The 6172-nt window shown below is 41.7% G+C and overlaps 1 protein-coding gene across 3 annotated transcripts in view; it reads right to left on the bottom strand.

The window, feature by feature from the left end:
- The window catches only part of LOC139755542 (amino acid transporter heavy chain SLC3A2-like), a 123169-nt gene that overhangs the window by 113858 nt on the left and 3139 nt on the right, over positions 1 to 6172 (bottom strand). The gene's annotated exons all lie outside the window — the stretch shown is intronic.

Genomic DNA, 6172 nt, shown 5'->3' with positions numbered 1-6172 from the left:
ATTAAACGTCTTCATTAATAATCACTATCTTAACTTTTACATAAAAAGCCCAGACATGAGTCAATGTCATGTAGACGAGTAAGAATAAATGTAGGAAAAGAATATCCTGTCATTAATGATAGTTTTCGACTGACCGTAAGTTATGAGTGACTCCATCAGGCGAGGCTGCCACACACACCAGCCAAGGAGTGTGTTTAGGGCCGCATCATCTACTTTCTACAATATGACCACATGCAGGTACAGCTGGTCACACTGGGAAACAATGACATTGAAAAAGAAATGAATTTTGCAGAGGCATTGGTGTACAGATAATCCAGTCCTAAGTCCTAATACATTTATCTCAATCTCAAAATCATCTCTTTATAATATCCCCATGAGTAAGTTAGACTAGGGGAAACTTAATCACCTGCCAGTGAATTTCAATCAAAAATGTAAAGTCAACGTCAATTTGGCTACAAGGAAAGGCATCTACCCAACGTGCATATTAGATTCGTATGTGATCATGAAATATGTTACTAGGACACACTTTAGTAAGCTGTGCCAAGCACTGACTTGACCATAAACTATAAAAGCAGTTTACATAGTTTTTGTCTCTTGCTTGACATTCAAACCATTGAAAAAAAAAATCAGGAGCCCAATGTAGGGAAGACAAGGTAATATCGTCTGTCTGACATCGGAAATATGAAAAACCAAGGCCAACAAATAGCCGCCTATGTAACGTTACGACGAACCACATTTAGATATGAAAACTGCAGCAAGACAAAACATTTTATTTGAAATATGAATTGACCACACGATGAAAATAGTGTGACTGAAGAGAATGATAAACATATGCATAAAATCCTCGTCGGTAAGGTATATATATAATTTGTGATTATCTATTTACAGTGCTGGCAAAAATTCGTACACCAGTGGGACCCCATTTCTACAACCTTCTTTATATAAACCTCTACAACTTTCTTTATCCAACAACTTTTTATACTCATGTATCCTGCCCACATTAACATACTTCACATTCCATTCATTCACCACGCTTATGCTATAAAAGAATTTCATTACGTCTTTTCACACAAGCTTCTTGCTTAATTCCATATACTATATTTTTTGCATTTTTTGAAAAACTGTTCTCTGTTGGTCATAAAACTGGTTGCCTTACACGCACATTACACCCTCTGCAAGTTCTGGCTCCGAACACTGAAAGCGTCTTCCAATCTTTCCATCTCGGATTCAGTCTCTTCTCCTTGTTCCCTCTACTACTGACACAAGTCTGTCAGCCTCGCCTCGCTCATTCTCTTCATATGTCAGGACCATTTCAGCGTAACTCTCGCTAACTTACTCCGCTAACTACTACCTCCCTCTATCACAGTGTAATTCCTTAGCTGATCAACCCCTCCTCACGCCACAATCTCAAACATTTCATTTCAAACATTCACCTTGCAAAGAGCAGCAGCAGGCCCAGGTCCCAAGCCCCTCACACCCCTAGAATGCTGAAGACCAGCCCCTCTATAAATCCCTTTACCCCCTCATCACCCCACCTATATATAGAAAGTCATGAGTGTGTGATATCCCCCTGTATAAGGGGGATATCACACACTCATGAAGAAGACTCGGCAACAACTCCTCTTCTCTTCATACCCCTCACACACGCCTTACTCTCTGAATTCTTTAAAAACTCGTTGCTTTCAGTAACTTTCCTCCCACACCATGTACTCGTAAGAACTTCCGTAAAGCGTCTTTATTTACTTATCTATATGCTTTCTCTAGACCCATACGCGCCACATACAAAACCTTGTTTCTCTAAATATTTCTCACATTCTTCAAAGTAAACTTGATCCAAACCTGAAATCACATTGCTGCTCCCCAGTCTGACGCTCTGTACATGCCACCATCCTTTCAAACACCACTTTCCCATACAGCTTTCCAAGTTCACTCAATATATATATATATATATATATATATATATATATATATATATATATATATATATATATATATATATATATATATATATTTATATTATTATTATTATCATTATTGTCATTATTATTATTATTATTTTGCTTTGTCGCTGTCTCCCGCGTTTGCGAGGTAGCGCAAGGAAACGTCCACACACGCAAATATACATACCTATACATCTCAATGTACACATACATATACACACACAGACACATACATATATATATATATATATATATACCCACGCACACAATTCACACTGTCTGCCCCTACTCATTCCCATCGCCACCCCACCACACATGGAATACCATCCCCCTCCCCCCTCATGTGTGCGGGGTAGCTCTAGGAAAAGACAACAAAGGCCTCATTCGTTCACAGTCTCTAGCTGTCATGCAATAATGCCCGAAACCACCGCTCCCTTTCCACATCCAGGCCCCACACAACTTTCCATGGTTTACCCCAGACGCTTCACATGCCCTGATTCAATCCACTGGCAGCACGTCAACTCCGGTACACCACATCGATCCAATTCACTCTATTCCTTGCCCGCCTTTCACCCTCCTGCATGTTCAGGCCCCGATCACACAAAATCTTTTTCACTCCATCTTTCCACCTCCAATTTGGTCTCCCACTTCTCCCCGTTCCCTCCACCTCCGACACATATATCCTCTTGGTCAATCTTTCCTCACTCATTCTCTCCATGTGCCCAAACCATTTCAAAACACCCTCTTCTGCTCTCTCAACCACGCTCTTTTTATTTCCACACATCTCTCTTACCCTTACATTACTTACTCGATCAAACCACCTCACACCACACATTGTCCTCAAACATCTCATTTCCAGCACATCCACCCTCCTGCGCACAACTCTATCCATAGCAAACGCCTCGCAACCATACAACATTGTTGGAACCACTATTCCTTCAAACATACCCATTTTTGCTTTCCGAGATAATGTTCTCGACTTCCACACATTCTTCAAGGCTCCCAGGATTTTCGCCCCCTCCCCCACCCTATGATTCACTTACGCTTCCATGGTTCCATCGGCTGCCAGATCCACTCCCAGATATCTAAAACACTTTACTTCCTCCAGTTTTTCTCCATTCAAACTTACCTCCCAATTGACTTGACCCTCAACCCTACTGTACCTAATAACCTTGCTCTTATTTACATTTACTCTTAACTTTCTTCTTTCACACACTTTACCAAACTCAGTCACCAGCTTCTGCAGTTTCTCACATGAATCAGCCACCAGTGTTGTACCATCAGCGAACAACAACTGACTCACTTCCCAAGCTCTCTCATCCACAACAGACTTCATTCTTGCCCCTCTTTCCAAAACTCTTGCATTCACCTCCCTAACAACCCCATCTATAAACAAATTAAACAACCATGGAGATATCACACACCCCTGCCGCAAACCTACATTTACTGTATATATATATATATGAGAGTTGGGGTGAGAGACTATCAGTAAATTTTAGGGAGAATAAAAAGATGTTCTGGAAGGAGGTAAATAGGGTGCGTAAGACAAGGGAGCAAATGGGAACTTCAGTGAAGGGCGTAAATGGGGAGGTGATAACAAGTAGCGGTGATGTGAGAAGGAGATGGAATGAGTATTTTGAAGGTTTGTTGAATGTGTCTGATGACAGAGTGGCAGATATAGGGTGTTTTGGTCGAGGTGGTGTGCAAAGTGAGAGGGTTAGGGAAAATGATTTGGTAAACAGAGAAGAGGTAGTAAAAGCTTTGCGGAAGATGAAAGCCGGCAAGGCAGCAGGTTTGGATGGTATTGCAGTGGAATTTATTAAAAAGGGGGGTGACTGTATTGTTGACTGGTTGGTAAGGTTATTTAATGTATGTATGACTCATGGTGAGGTGCCTGAGGATTGGCGGAATGCGTGCATAGTGCCATTGTACAAAGGCAAAGGGGATAAGAGTGAGTGCTCAAATTACAGAGGTATAAGTTTGTTGAGTATTCCTGGTAAATTATATGGGAGGGTATTGATTGAGAGGGTGAAGGCATGTACAGAGCATCAGATTGGGGAAGAGCAGTGCGGTTTCAGAAGTGGTAGAGGATGTGTGGATCAGGTGTTTGCTTTGAAGAATGTATGTGAGAAATACTTAGAAAAGCAAATGGATTTGTATGTAGCATTTATGGATCTGGAGAAGGCATATGATAGAGTTGATAGAGATGCTCTGTGGAAGGTATTAAGAATATATGGTGTGGGAGGCAAGTTGTTAGAAGCAGTGGAAAGTTTTTATCGAGGATGTAAGGCATGTGTACGTGTAGGAAGAGAGGAAAGTGATTGGTTCTCAGTGAATGTAGGTTTGCGGCAGGGGTGTGTGATGTCTCCATGGTTGTTTAATTTGTTTATGGATGGGGTTGTTAGGGAGGTAAATGCAAGAGTCCTGGAAAGAGGGGCAAGTATGAAGTCTGTTGGGGATGAGAGAGCTTGGGAAGTGAGTCAGTTGTTGTTCGCTGATGATACAGCGCTGGTGGCTGATTCATGTGAGAAACTGCAGAAGCTGGTGACTGAGTTTGGTAAAGTGTGTGGAAGAAGAAAGTTAAGAGTAAATGTGAATAAGAGCAAGGTTATTAGGTACAGTAGGGGTGAGGGTCAAGTCAATTGGGAGGTGAGTTTGAATGGAGAAAAACTGGAGGAAGTGAAGTGTTTTAGATATCTGGGAGTGGATCTGTCAGCGGATGGAACCATGGAAGCGGAAGTGGATCATAGGGTGGGGGAGGGGGCGAAAATTTTGGGAGCCTTGAAAAATGTGTGGAAGTCGAGAACATTATCTCGGAAAGCAAAAGTGGGTATGTTTGAAGGAATAGTGGTTCCAACAATGTTGTATGGTTGCGAGGCGTGGGCTGTGGATAGAGATGTGCGCAGGAGGATGGATGTGCTGGAAATGAGATGTTTGAGGACAATGTGTGGTGTGAGGTGGTTTGAGCGAGTGAGTAACGTAAGGGTAAGAGAGATGTGTGGAAATAAAAAGAGCGTGGTTGAGAGAGCAGAAGAGGGTGTTTTGAAATGGTTTGGGCACATGGAGAGAATGAGTGAGGAAAGATTGACCAAGAGGATATATGTGTCGGAGGTGGAGGGAACGAGGAGAAGAGGGAGACCAAATTGGAGGTGGAAAGATGGAGTGAAAAAGATTTTGTGTGATCGGGGCCTGAACATGCAGGAGGGTGAAAGGAGGGCAAGGAATAGAGTGAATTGGAGCGATGTGGTATACAGGGGTTGACGTGCTGTCAGTGGATTGAATCAAGGCATGTGAAGCGTCTGGGGTAAACCATGGAAAGCTGTGTAGGTATGTATATTTGCGTGTGTGGACGTATGTACATGTGTATGGGGGGGGGGGGGGGGGGCCATTTCTTTCGTCTGTTTCCTTGCGCTACCTCGCAAACGCGGGAGACAGCAACAAAGTATAAAAAAAAAAAAAAAAAAAAAAAAAAATATATATATATATATACAGAGCAAGTTTTACCTGGCTCCGCCTTCATGATTACCCCGCTAGTGAACGGTGCACATATTATTTCGCAAAAAAATTATAAATTATTCGATCAAAAGTTCTCTACATGCATTACTCGTATATAAAGAATCAGATATATTTCCAATCGAATAATGATAATAATGCACCTTAAAAACTTTAATGTTAGATCTAAAAATAATGTGAACTGAGAAAAAAATTGCCTGCAAACATTGAAATGTTATTTGCAAGTGGGTTTTAATATTAGCGAGTACCTGCAGCAGGAATGACCCATGTGTTCTTTGTGTCTCCCACATGCCCAGACCACTGCCATGGTGGCCTCATCTCACTGCTTGGAAGTGAAGAAGTGGAAAATTACAGTGTTGGCAATGATGATAAAAAAAAATTGTCTCGAGGGCCTGAAGAATGGCAGCCTTGCCAAAGTATTATCATCCGTATGGGGTGGTTCCCGTGGGACTACTGCCTCTGTGGAGAAGATTAGGAGATGCACGAGCGACGTGTCGTTTTGGTAATGGGAGGCAGGCAAGGGGAAGAATGTCCCAGGGCAAGTACAGACGACTCAGACCATTTCATGATCCAGTGGTTTAGCGAAAGAAGTTTTCGTTTAAACAACACAAATGAGTTGTATATATGAAAATCTAATTCAATTCAAACCTAATTTCCACGATTCAACACATTTAAACATCATTAAATATGTCTTTTAGGTATGAACTTTTAATATCTAA

The sequence above is a fragment of the Panulirus ornatus genome, chromosome 19, assembly GCF_036320965.1.
Source record: "Panulirus ornatus isolate Po-2019 chromosome 19, ASM3632096v1, whole genome shotgun sequence".
NCBI lineage: Eukaryota > Metazoa > Arthropoda > Malacostraca > Decapoda > Palinuridae > Panulirus > Panulirus ornatus.
The sequence above is the reverse complement of the archived record's forward strand: the minus strand, read 5'-3'. Positions and strand labels throughout refer to the sequence as shown.